Below are 14,802 nucleotides of genomic sequence, written 5' to 3'. Positions count from 1 at the left end.
CTATCTGCTGCAACTCTCCAAGACGGCCTACACAGGAAGAACTGATACTCTCTTACTTCACTTACTTATTTATTAACCCCTTAACAACCCCGCATATACATTCACACCAATAACAAAAATAATAATTACTTTACCACACTATCTTACGTTAAAAGCCTTGGTCCACATAGACAGGATACAAGGTTTTACACTGAACACAAGCTAGGGAAAAGTTCTACTAGGGAAACACTTGAAGCTAGAGTCAGCTTAGGGTAGGGGGACCACGTGGTTCCACTGGGACCCCCTTTAGAATAACTAGTAATATAAACTCTAAAAACACCTACTACACACAAAGTATACTACTCTACGTGTATGCCAGAAAATTAATAATGTACACAGCATATACTTAGCTTGAACAAGACACAGAAATAAGGAAACGAGGAGGAAGGGTAGGAGGATCCTGTCCTCACAACGCCAGCTCCGAGAAGAAGAGATCTCTCAGTCTCCTTCCCCCCAGCTGGCCTGCTGCCGGCAGACTGCTCAACTAATCGTACCGCAGCCCTATACCAAGTTTACTCAGGTTTACTTTACAAATGATTAGAAAGTATTAGGAAACATAGTTGGTGCCTATGTTATTATTTAATAATCAACCCCAAGCTCAGTCTAAAAATGCTCTTTGAGAAACGAGAATAGTCTTACGTCTGGCAGGGAAGATGCAAACAATTGCAGCTCGTGATGCGCCCAACTATACTATAAGAAAGTTTAATAGCTCAATTTTGACCTCTGGTTTCCACTGAGGAACCCAGGGTCGTAACAGTCAACAAGAAGAAGAACTTGAATGTAAGATCTTTAAGCAAACACTTCGATGATGTTATATAGTGCCTTCATTGAAACTGTTAACAACAAATTCTTTTTTTCTGATCAGGGGAAGGAAGACACCAACAGTATGGGGGGCGTAAATTTATTAGTACAGGATAAATAATTCTGCAGAAGTAAAACAGGTAAAGTAATTCTAACACGAATTTTCTCAATCTTTCGTACATTACGCTTCACTGTTGGAGGTAAATCAAAAATCAATTCTCCAAAATTCATTTTTATTTCTAGTCTGACGCGACACGGGCGCGTTTCGTAAAACTTATTACATTTTCAAAGACTTTAGTTCACAAATACACAACTGAATAGAACTTACGTATCTCCGATTTTATATCTACATTTGAGTGAGGTGGAAGGGGTGATGTGGCATTAACACAAGACAGAACAAAATGTGGTATTAATAGGGTATTAATTTCATCAACACAAGACAGAACAAGAGTATTAATAGGGTATTAATTTCATCAACACAAGACAGAACACGAAACAATGGATATTGAATAGAAGTCTAAGATAATTAGACGAGCCAAAACTAAATACTACGAAGATAAATTTACCCAAATAAAGAGCAACATTAAACAAACATGGAGAACAATTTCACAAATATTGGGATCAAAGAAGTCTTTAAATAACAAACCGACTCTCCTGTCTAATAACGATGGTCAGCTTTCAGCCTCTGATTCTGCTATTGAGTTCAATAGGTTCTTCTCTTCCATTGGTTCATCCCTTGCTAATGATATTCCATCTTCCAGTACTGACATTAAGGACTATCTTACAGGAAACTATCCCCAGTCTCTGTACCTAAAGCATATTAATTCCATTGACGTCAATGAGATAATCCTTTCCCTTAAAACCAAGTCTGGTGCCCTTGAGGAGATACCAACTTTAATCTACAAAAAAGCCTCCAGATCTTTAGCCCCTGCTATTGCTTTCCTCTTCAACAAGTCACTTGAACTCCAAACCTTTCCAGATATTCTAAAAAAAACGAGAGTAACGCCTGTCCACAAATGTGGTGATCTCACAGATGTTAACAACTACAGACCTATATCAATCCTGCCAAACTTGTCAAAAAATTTTGAAAAACTAATCTATAAGCAGCTTTACTCATATCTAGCCAAACTCAATATACTTAGCCTTTGCCAATATGGCTTCAGGCCCAAAAAAAGCACTAACGATGCACTTATTAGTATGCTTAACTCGATTCATACAGCTCTTGATAAAAATGAGTTCCCTGTTGGGTTATTTGTGACCTGCGTAAAGCTTTCGATACTGTCAACCACCAAAACCTTCTTCTTAAATTACATCATTATGGTGTCAGAGGACACTCCCTACAATACCTCAAATCCTACCTTACTGACAGGCTCCAATGTGTTTCTGTGAATAATACAATTTCTCCCACCCTACCCATCAACATTGGTGTTCCCCAGGGCAGCATACTTGGCCCTCTCCTCTTTCTCATCTACATTAATGACCTTCCAAACGCCTCCCAACACCTCAAACCAATCCTATTTGCTGACGACACAACCTTCATTTACTCCAGTCCTGATCCCCTTGCTCTAAATGCCACAGTAAATACTGAGCTAAATAAAGTCCATCTGTGGCTAACTGCCAACAAACTCACCCTTAACATTGACAAAACTTTCTATATTCTGTTTGGCAATAAATCCTCTAATCAAATAAATCTCAAAATAAACAATACCCAAATTTGTAACAAATTAGATGGCAAATTCCTTGGCATTCTCATTGACCACAAGCTGAATTTCCAGGGACACATTCTAAAAATATCAAAAAAAGTTTCAAAAACTGTGGGCATTCTTTCTAAGATCAGATATTATGTATCACGCCCTGCCCTGGTGACTCTCTATTACTCCCTTATCTATCCATATCTCAACTATGGTATTTGTGCTTGGGGCTCTACTACCCAAAATCACTTACGTCCTCTAATTACTCAACACAAAGCTGCTATTAGGACAATATCCAATTCTGGCCCCAGACATCACTCGGTACCCCTACTGAAATCCCTGAATATGTTAGACATTAAGTCACTGCACATTCTCTCATGTGTATTATACATATATAAAACGCTAAACTGTAATGCCAATCCTGATCTCAAAAGCTTCATAGAAGGTTGTAACAGAACCCATGAGCACCACACCAGAAATAAATACAGTTTTGATATTCCTAGAGTACGACTTAATCAAACCAGAAATGCTCTACAAATCAAGGGGCCCAGAATGTGGAATGACCTTCCCAACCATGTTAAAGACAGTACCTCTCTCAACCAGTTTAAGTTAAAAACGAAGCTATACCTAATAAATTCCCTGTAACCTACCTTACCCCTCTATTGTCAACCCATGTATGTTTTTTTTTTTTTTTTTTTTTTTTTTTTTTTTTTTTTTTTTTTTTTTTTTTTTTTTTTTCAAATCAACGCTGTTTTAATGTAATTTTCTGTAATAATTTGTAATTGTATTTGTGCTGTTTTTTCAACAATGTTCCCCCCTCTTTTACCCCTATTTTTATTTGTGCTCAATTCATTTTTTTCTTTTTACATATTAGTTTTAAGCTTTAGTCAGTAGTGTTTTTTCCTGCCCAAAACGCTTTGCGTAATAGTGGCTTTAGGCATTGTATGTACTAGCTCTATCTATAAAGCCAACAAACTTTGTAAAATCTCTTTATGTATGTACTTTTGCCTAAATAAAAATTATTATTATTATTATTATAAGTGTTTGTAGAAAGCCTATTGGTCCATATTTCTTGATGCTTCTATATTGGAGCGGAGTCTTGAGGTGGGTAGAATATAGTTGTGCAATAATTGGCTGTTGATTGCTGGTGTTGACTTCTTGATGTGTAGTGCCTCGCAAACGTCAAGCCGCCTGCTATCGCTGTATCTATCGATGATTTCTGTGTTGTTTACTAGGATTTCTCTGGCGATGGTTTGGTTGTGGGAAGAGATTATATGTTCCTTAATGGAGCCCTGTTGCTTATGCATATGTAATAAGAAATTAAAATGTAATTAAGTTTACATTTAAAATGTAATAAGTTTTACGAAACGCGCCCGTGTCGCGTCAGACTAGAAATAAAAATGAATTTTGGAGAATTGATTTTTGATTTACCTCCATCAGTGAAGCGTAATGTACGAATGATTGAGAAAATTCGTGTTAGAATTATTAATCTTACTTTTTCGGTCATATTTAATAATATATATATATATATATGTATATATATATACATATATATATACATATAAATATATATACATATATATATACATATATATATATATACATATATATATACATATATATATATACATATATATACATACATATATTTATATATATATGTATATATATATATATATATATATATATATATATATATATATATATATATATATATATATATATATATATATATATATATATATATATATATATATATATATATATATATATATATATATATATATATATGCGGAAAATCCACAGAGAAATATGAAATGAGGTGAACGTTTCGGCTTTGTTAAAGCCTTTGTCAACACCACTTTGGGTGTTCACCACAACATTTTGGGTGTTGACAAAGGCTTTAACAAAGCCGAAACGTTCACCTCATTTCATATTTCTCTGTGGATTTTCCGCATAAAATGATCAGTGTTTTGTGATCGTCAATTGCATATATATATATATATATATATATATATATATATATATATATATATATATATATATATATATATATATATATATATATATATATATATATACATATATATATATATATATACATATATATACATATATATATATATATATATATGTCGTACCTAATAGCCAGAACGCACTTCTCAGCCTACTATTCAAGGCTCGATTTGCCTAATAAGCCAAGTTTTCATGAATTAATGTTTTTTCGTCTACCTAACCTACCTAACCTAACCTAACCTAGCTTTTTTTGGCTACCTAACCTAACCTTATCTATAAATATAGGTTAGGTTAGGTTAGGTAGGGTTGGTTAGGTTCGGTCATATATCTACATTAATTTTAACTCTAATAAAAAAAAATTAACCTCATACATAGAGAAAAGGGTTGCTTTATCATTTCATAAGAAAAAAATTATAGTAAATATATTAATTCAGGAAAACTTGGCTTATTAGGCAAATCGGGCCTTGAAAAGTAGGCTGAGAAGTGAGTTCTGGCTACTAGGTACGACATATATATATATATATATATATATATATATATATATATATATATATATATATAAATATATATATATATATATATATATATATATATATATATATATATATATATATATATATATATATATATATATATGTTGTACCTAGTAGCCAGAACGTCGTACTCGGCCAACTATGCAAGGCCCGATTTGCCTAATAAGCCAAGTTTTCATGAATTATTATATTTTCTCTAATTTTTTTCTTATGAAATAATAAAGCTACCCATTTCATTATGTATGAGGTCAATTTTTTTTAATTGGAGTTAAAATTAATGTAGATATAAGACCAAACCTAACCAACCCTACCTAACCTAACCTAACTTATCTTTATAAGTTAGGTTAGGTTAGGTAGCCGAAAAAGTTAGGTTATGTTAGGTTAGGTAGGTTAGGTAGTCGAAAAACAATTAATTCATGAAAACTTGGCTTATTAGGCAAACCGGGCCTTGCATAGTAGGCAGAGAAGTACATTCTGGCTACTAGGTACGACATATATAAATATATATATGTCGTACCTAGTAGCCAGAACGCACTTCTCAGCCTAATATGCAAGGCCCGATTTGCCTAATAAGCCAAGTTTTCCTGAATTAATATATTTTCTCTAATTTTTTTCTTATTAAATGATAAAGCTACCTATTTCATTATGTATGAGGTCAATTTTTTTATTGTAGTTAAAATTAACGTAGCTATATGACCGAACCTAACCAACCCTACCTAACCTAACCTATCCTATCTTTATAGGTTAGGTTCGGTTAGGTAGCCGAAAAAGTTAGGTTAGGTTAGGTTAGGTAGGTTAGGTAGTTGAAAAACAATTCATTCAAGAAAACTTGGCTTTTTAGGCAAATCGGGCCTTGCATAGTAGGCTGAGAAGTGCGTTCTCGCTACTAGGTACGACATATATATATATATATATATATATATATATATATATATATATATATATATATATATATATATATATATATATATATATATATATATATATATATATATATATATATATATATATATATATATATATATATTGTCGGGGGTCTACAGCTTGTGAGGGGGGCGAGTAACAGTATATATGATATCCTAGTACATTATCCTGGAGCGAACTGCGGCCCGGACGGCAATCCTCAGGTCGCTAACCTCCCTTTCTGAAGGAGCCAATCTGCAAGTCCTTCGCACATACTATGTACAGCCAGTCAGATCAGTGATCGATTGTGCCGCACCTGCACTCACAAATCTATCATACCAACAATATTCTGTCAATTCCTTCTCTGGTCCAACACATGAACGAAGGAAGACCCCACAGGTGATGGCAGACCACGGGTGATGCGTAAGTCCTCCGTAGACGGGGTAAACTGTCCAACTGACAGGACCCCCCAGCGCACGTCCGACCTCCTTGACGTGCTGTCTTAGACTGATGGCGCCAGCGCGGCGCGATGACCGGACCCCCCTTCCTTCGTGACGTCATATTCACCACGGGAGGTTTTCATTGGCTCCCTGTGCCACGTCGCTGTCGGTAACCAATCTGGTGTCACTGACGTCACACAGTTTTGGCGGCAAAACAGAAGAGCCAGCGCCATATTGGCTTCCTAAAGGGCCTAAACCACAGCCCAAAATACTCTTCTTTTATAAATTTTTCGGCACTTCGAGAACACTACTTTCTCCCACATATATCAAACTGATGCCTGCGACGTGGAGAACGCTCGGGTAAAGTGGACATGACTCTTACAGCAGGCGTGGGAGAAATATAAGGGGGGGGAACACCGTCACATACCCCTCCCCTTAAAATAAGTCATGTCTGGTTAGTGCATACAGGACAGGGCATCTGCTACTATGTTGTCTTCCCATCGGATGAGTTTAATTTCCAACCAGTATTCATGCCGCCAATGCGAGACACTCCTTACGTATCCGTTGACCGTTCCCACGGTCACTCCTGATGTCCATTGTTCCTTCAGCACGGACAGAGGACTTTGCACCCCTTGTCCATACACCAGCTGGAAAGGTGAGAAACCTAACGATCCTACCACTGCGTTACGCATGACAAACAACGCAGGACATACTGCTTCATCCCACTCAGTTCCCTGCTCTGTGCAGAACACTCTCATCAGCATGCCGTCCTGTACGTAACAATGAGTGGCCCTCTCAGGACCTACACGTCCTCCATTGGCCTCATGAATCAATTCGGGGAATTCTATCTGCTGCAACTCTCCAAGACGGCCTACACAGGAAGAACTGATACTCTCTTACTTCACTTACTTATTTATTAACCCCTTAACAACCCCGCATATACATTCACACCAATAACAAAAATAATAATTACTTTACCACACTATCTTACGTTAAAAGCCTTGGTCCACATAGACAGGATACAAGGTTTTACACTGAACACAAGCTAGGGAAAAGTTCTACTAGGGAAACACTTGAAGCTAGAGTCAGCTTAGGGTAGGGGGACCACGTGGTTCCACTGGGACCCCCTTTAGAATAACTAGTAATATAAACTCTAAAAACACCTACTACACACAAAGTATACTACTCTACGTGTATGCCAGAAAATTAATAATGTACACAGCATATACTTAGCTTGAACAAGACACAGAAATAAGGAAACGAGGAGGAAGGGTAGGAGGATCCTGTCCTCACAACGCCAGCTCCGAGAAGAAGAGATCTCTCAGTCTCCTTCCCCCCAGCTGGCCTGCTGCCGGCAGACTGCTCAACTAATCGTACCGCAGCCCTATACCAAGTTTACTCAGGTTTACTTTACAAATGATTAGAAAGTATTAGGAAACATAGTTGGTGCCTATGTTATTATTTAATAATCAACCCCAAGCTCAGTCTAAAAATGCTCTTTGAGAAACGAGAATAGTCTTACGTCTGGCAGGGAAGATGCAAACAATTGCAGCTCGTGATGCGCCCAACTATACTATAAGAAAGTTTAATAGCTCAATTTTGACCTCTGGTTTCCACTGAGGAACCCAGGGTCGTAACAGTCAACAAGAAGAAGAACTTGAATGTAAGATCTTTAAGCAAACACTTCGATGATGTTATATAGTGCCTTCATTGAAACTGTTAACAACAAATTCTTTTTTTCTGATCAGGGGAAGGAAGACACCAACAGTATGGGGGGCGTAAATTTATTAGTACAGGATAAATAATTCTGCAGAAGTAAAACAGGCTTCTATGTAGGTCTTAACAAATGTATAACATAGACGTGGCTAACCCAAAGTACACGAAACATCTTAAATTGTACACCCGTAGTAAAATAACAGTAATCCTATAGCCTAGTAACAAACTCTGCAGAAACCTAATGGCCTATTATCTAGAATTAGCTGTGAGGCGAAAGTAACAAATCTAACTCTAAGTATAACAGTCAGGACACCATAAGTGAACAACATAACATAAAGGGAAACCCAAGTTGGAAAATAATCAGGCGGCAGAAAATTACATAGAGACTGGGAAAGCCTATAGACTGGGAAAGCCTGATATGTATTTGGAGAAGAAAATAACCCCAGGCCAGAGGCTGAGCCGCCAAGGAATAAGGAGAAAGAATTTCCTGACTTTAGGTAGGGCTTACTAGTAGAATGGCTGTAAAGTCAAAGTAGTAGCTGCGGACAGCGAAACACTTGGGGACGGGCGCTGCACCCCCACCCCCCAGGCCAGCAGGCCGAACCCCCTCCCCTCCCCCCGTAGGGCGAGTGCCCGCTGGTCGCGAGGGAAAACCTCAGGGTGGCAGAGCAACTACGCTACCGAACTGGGAAGGAAGGAGGACAGACTGGAGGAGCTCGCACGTCGCCTCGACTTATGCCCCCTGGCCCTGGCCCGTGGGCGACGGTCGGTAAAGGGGGCAGCGTGGCTGTGGCAGCCGCGGCGGGGTCGGCCTCGTGGTCCCCATGCCCAGAAGGCTTGTGACATGAAAGGGCCCCCGAGCCTGCACGATGGGCGCCTGCAACGTCGTCCAATCGTCGGCCGAAAGGGGTGGAGGCTGCGACGCTGTGCCACCCGCCGCTTTGCCGGCAGGGGGACCTCTGGGAGGTGTGGTCGCCGTCCGTATCCGAGCCGCCCGAGGAGGCGAAACGGGCGGTTTCGTCCTGGCCCAGGCCGGCTGCGTCCTCACACCATTGCGCTGTTGTCCTCGCACGACGCCGCCTGAGCCCTCTTCCGTGTTGCAGTTGCTGCGTGATCCGGCTTCTCGCCACTGCGGAAAATGAAAAAGTAAGCATCGGCAGGTCTAACGGGGGAAAAAAAAAACAGGCAGGGAGACCCAGCTGCTGCACCGGCAACCGTCACATACACAAGTAGACAAAAGCAAGGTAAAGTTAAGTGTCCATAGTGATTGAGAATACCGGACATAGCCAATGCTATTGTAATAAAAGCCAATGTAATAAAATCTGAGCAGTTAAAATAGATTAAGAGAGTAATATTCATGTATAGATTGAACAGTATTATTCATGGTATAGTTTGGTTATAATAAGACCGTATTATTCATTGTATAGTTTGTTTATATTAAGACAGTATTATTCGTGGTATAGTTTGGAAGAATTCAAACAATAATAATCTCAAAAGTGAAAAGCAAAATTATTTGAGTATCCCACTAGAAATGTACACTGCTTTAATACTGCAACAGTGTTATTAAGTAAATACCGGGCATAACTGAAGCTGGACTATATAACAAATTAATCTTAGAAACTTAAAAATTTTTAAAAACATAGCGAGGCCAAAACAGTAAGAAAGGCATGAGGCTTAAGCAGTGCTAGAAAACAGAGAATAAATAGCGGAGTAAATACAAGACAAACTGAAACTGAACAAGTAAATAGCTTAAGACCGTATTATAATATACTTGTATTTCAGCTGAACAAATAAAAGATATAATATACTTGTATTTAAGCTGAACAAATATAAGAGTAAACAGTGATAATCATGGATAATTTGGGTAGATTAAAGCAGGACTATACAAGGTATAGGATGGTTAGGTTGAACAGTAATATATGCATGGTATAGTTTGGATAGATTAAAACTGTAATGTTCATGGGATAGATTGGTTAATTAAACAGTACTTATTCATGGAATAGATGGTCTAGATCAAAACAATAATAGCCTAAAAAGTAAAAACAAAATTATTTGCATATCCCACGGCAATGGACACTGCCTTAACGCTGCAACAGAAATTGTAAGTAAATACAAGGCATAACTGAAAGCTGAACAAAGTAATAAATTAATTTAGGGAACTTAAATAAATGATAACATGGCGTAGCTCACCCAAACCGACAGACCGCTCTACGGCATGCGCCTTCCCTGGAGGAGTAGAACAGAACAGTGAGAACGGGAGGGGAATATTATATTCTAATAATAGAATAAGACCGTAATATAATGTACTTGCATATAAGCTGAACAAATAAAAGAAACAGTGGTAATTATGGGAAGATTTGATAGCTTAAAGCGGGATTAATCAAGGGATAGGATGGTAGGTTAAACAGTAATGTGCATGGTATGGTTTGGATAGCGTAAAACTGTAATGTTCAAGGGATGGAATGGTTATTAAAACAGTACTAATCAAGGGAGAATGGCTAGCCTAGCAATAATATTCTCAAAAGTGAAACAAAATTAGTTGAGTATCCCACAGCAATGGACACTGCATTAACGTTGCTAGAGGAATAGTAAGTAAATACAAGGCATAACTGTAAGCTGAACAATGCAATAAATTAATTTAGAAACTTAAATAAAAGATAATAACATAACATAGCCTACCCAAGCGGACAGACCGCCCGACGGCATGCGCCTGCGCTGGAGTAGGACAGGACAGGGAAACAGGAGGGAACGTGTACATGCAGGAACAACAGGCGGCTACACCGAGTGGACGAGACGTCAAGGAACAAACGGGCCGGTCTACCCCGGTCAGGCCAAACGGCTGGGGCGAACATAACGTGGGACACCGGGGCCAGCAAACATCTGGGGACGAACAAACCGGGATACACCGGCCAGCCCAAACGACTTGGTACGAACAAGCCGGGATACACCGGCCATCCCAGACGACTGGGTTCGAACAAGCCGGGAAACACCGGCCATCCCAGACGACTGGGTACGAACAGATCGGGAGTAGTGAATAAGGAGACAGATTGAGGTAAAAAAATTTCAGAAACGGTTGGGCACTTCCATGCCGACTTGACCCTGTCGGGCCAGATCGTCCATTCCTCTTATTTTGGGTGGTTAGGTTAGGGCACAGTCAGCGCGCTCCTGGCTGGCTGGCGTGAGTGGGGTGGTGGTCCCCCCTGGGGTCCCGGGGGGACCACCACCCATGGTGTACCTGAGGAACTGGTGCCCTATCCTAACCTGTTTTTTTGCACGATTCGTCTCGAGCTTTTAAGATGAGTCTAGGGCCTCAAGAAGGGGGTCTCTACTTATGAGAGGTACCGAGGATGAATGTTCAATAGTTGGAAACCAAAAAATACACTGGTGAAAGGCATATAAACGTTTTTAGAGTATTTTAATGGCATGAGCAAAAATGCACGATTTGTCCCGGGGGTGTTACGAGAGTACTACGGTATCAATTTGGGGGCCCTTACTTTTGAATGGATCAGAGGGTGAATGTTCAATAGATTCAAACCAAGAAACGCAGTTGAAAGCGAATATAGAAGTTTTTGGAGTACTTTAATGAGGCTATGACTGAATAGTATAGGGAGTCCTTGGGCACAGCTCCATTTTCTGTAATGGTCAGAGGTGGATAACCCCAGTGGGGGTCAAGCATACAAGGGGGGGTCAAGATTCCTTACAAAGACCATTTTGGATATATAGGTGTAGTAAGCCTTATCTTGAATTTGCATGATACTGTGGGGTACATTGACATGAAGGGCGAGTCATAGAACAGGATCTGCATGTGAGATGAGTCATATTGGGGTTTTAAAGAAGTTAAGATAGCTTTAAAGAGTCCTGTGTGCTTGATAGTGGGGAAATGTTCAGTCAATAATTCTCGTGTTTTGAATCTGAATGAGGGGTCCTAGTTTGCGTTCTAGTCGTAAAACGAGTTCCTTAGTATATTTGCTATGGAAAATGAGCTTTCAGTACTCTATATAATTTGAAATGAGGTCAAGAAAGACATGTTTATGTGCGGAAAGAGTCAGGTTGGAAACTGTTTATTTCAGTCATCCCCCCTTGGCTTTGCTCCGTTTTCTGTAGCTAAAGTAAAGATTCCATTTTCTGTGGCAAACAGTTGATTACTGGTGAAAAAGGCATACTTGAATTTGTATGGTTCTAACCTGTTTATAGATATATTTTTCGGGCCTTATATTAGATTTTAATATGAAAAATAGCATCAAATGTATGTCTACCTTTTGTAATAAACGTTACAAGCATTAACAATACCTGTGATATTTCATAGAATACGAAAAGAAGTTTAAATAGTGGGGCCTCAGCCATATTGTGTTGGGTTTGACACTCGAAACATTAATTTGACACTCGTAAATATACTATAAAGGAAAGTAGTTGAGTGGTTTAAGCAATTTAATACATACTGGGAATCTGTTTGTATTCTGTATTAAATTTCATTTTTTAACATCATTAAGTTTTCAGCTATTGTGGTGGGGGCCCAATAACTTCATATAGCGCATCGACTTATGTCAGTGCCGTGGTATATCAAGCGCAAAGGTTTTCAGAAAATGTTACACCTCCACCTTTCAAAAAAGTGAAAAGATGAATTCATTTTGGCATTACTGTCATTACTTTGGAAGTTTTTTAATTATAGCACATGCTTAAACAAACTCGCTCGCAAAAACAAACTCATTTTTTTTTTTTAACTTACACAAATAAACCCAGGGCTTTCACATTCGCGCAAAATACTTAGTCCCCCCTAAACTTAAAACATTTGCACAATCTTACTTAAACACATTGCTAAACTCTTATACACAAACAAAAACTCAATTTTTAACTTACACAAATAAACCCAGGGCTTTCACATTCGCGCAAATACTTAGTCCCCCCTAAACTTAAAACAGTTGCACAATCTTACTTAAACACATTGCTAAACTCGTATACACAAACAAAAACTCAATTTTTAACTTACACAAATAAACCCAGGGCTTTCACATTCGCGCAAAATACTTAGTCCCCCCCTAAACTTAAAACAGTTGCACAATCTTACTTAAACAGTTTGCTAAACTCTTACACACAAACAAAAACTGAATTTTTAACTTACACAAATAAACCCAGGGCTTTCACATTCGCGCAAAATACTTAGTCCCCCCTAAACTTAAAACAGTTGCACAATCTTAATTAAACACATTGCTAAACTCTTATACACAAACAAAAACTCAATTTTTAACTTACACAAATAAACCCAGGGCTTTCACATTCGCGCAAAATACTTTGTCCCCCCTAAACTTAAAACAGTTGCACAATCTTACTTAAACACATTGCTAAACTCTTATACACAAACAAAAACTCAATTTTTAACTTACACAAATAAACCCAGGGCTTTCACATTCGCGCAAAATACTTAGTCCCCCCTAAACTTAAAACATTTGCACAATCTTACTTAAACACATTGCTAAACTCTTATACACAAACAAAAACTCAATTTTTAACTTACACAAATAAACCAAGGGCTTTCACATTCGCGCAAATACTTAGTCCCCCCTAAACTTAAAACAGTTGCACAATCTTACTTAAACACATTGCTAAACTCTTATACACAAACAAAAAAGCTCAATTTTTAACTTACACAAATAAACCCAGGGCTTTCACATTCGCGCAAAATACTTAGTCCCCCCTAAACTTAAAACAGTTGCACAATCTTACTTAAACACATTGCTAAACTCTTATACACAAACAAAAACTCAATTTTTAACTTACACAAATAAACACGGGCTTTGCACATTCACACAAAAAAAATGCTTAGTCCCCCCTAGACTTGAACACTCACAATCTTACGGTGCTTTAATTTCCAAAGCCTTCCAAACCTGCACTGGGTCCTGCCCAGCTGACTGTGGCTGGATGGGAAATTAGAATTGAGCCAAAAACAGTTGGTCAGGGCGAGATACGGCCTCATTTTTAGAGACATTTACTATAGCAAAAGCTTGAACATCGAGAACTGAATGCGGGCCTACACGAGAGTTGTTCTTGGCACTCAAATGTTTAGAGATTAAAATACATAGAATCTGCAAGAGCCCACCAAAGTCGCTCACGCGGGCAATAGACATGTTTTTCGCCCAAGTGTATTTATTTAAAACAAAAATACGTCAGATAGAAAGATTTTCGCATTGCCATTATATTTACCTTATAAAGCCTCTTTATAAAAATGATATGCCACTGCGTATTATGATTGTTTTATAATAAATATTGCATAAATACTTACACGATTTCATAAACAAAAAATTATTTTAATGAGCCATGTTAGGAAGCCATCATTTTTACAATAAATAAAAACTTTTAAACTAACTAAAAAGATATATCTCATAGAGGAAGATTTATTCTTCAAGATATATCTTATTGTTTAAGAGTTTAATTTTGTATCAAAAGGTTTGCCAATGTTTTCAAAACTCTGGCCTACAAATTTTTTTTTAAGGTTTTCCGCCTCTCTTTCTCCCACATGTGTCCTCATTTGGACCGGATGCAGAGTAACCTTCGTGCAAGTCCTGACTCAGTTCCCCAACGTCCAAACTATTGGACATTGCAATATTTCACTAAATAATGCAGTATTTTAGTTGCCCCCTCTAATTATAGAGATTTTAATCTCTAAAC

This window comes from Procambarus clarkii, chromosome 71, assembly GCF_040958095.1.
Source record: "Procambarus clarkii isolate CNS0578487 chromosome 71, FALCON_Pclarkii_2.0, whole genome shotgun sequence".
In the NCBI taxonomy this organism is placed as follows: Eukaryota; Metazoa; Arthropoda; class Malacostraca; order Decapoda; family Cambaridae; genus Procambarus; species Procambarus clarkii.
The sequence above is the reverse complement of the archived record's forward strand: the minus strand, read 5'-3'. Positions refer to the sequence as shown.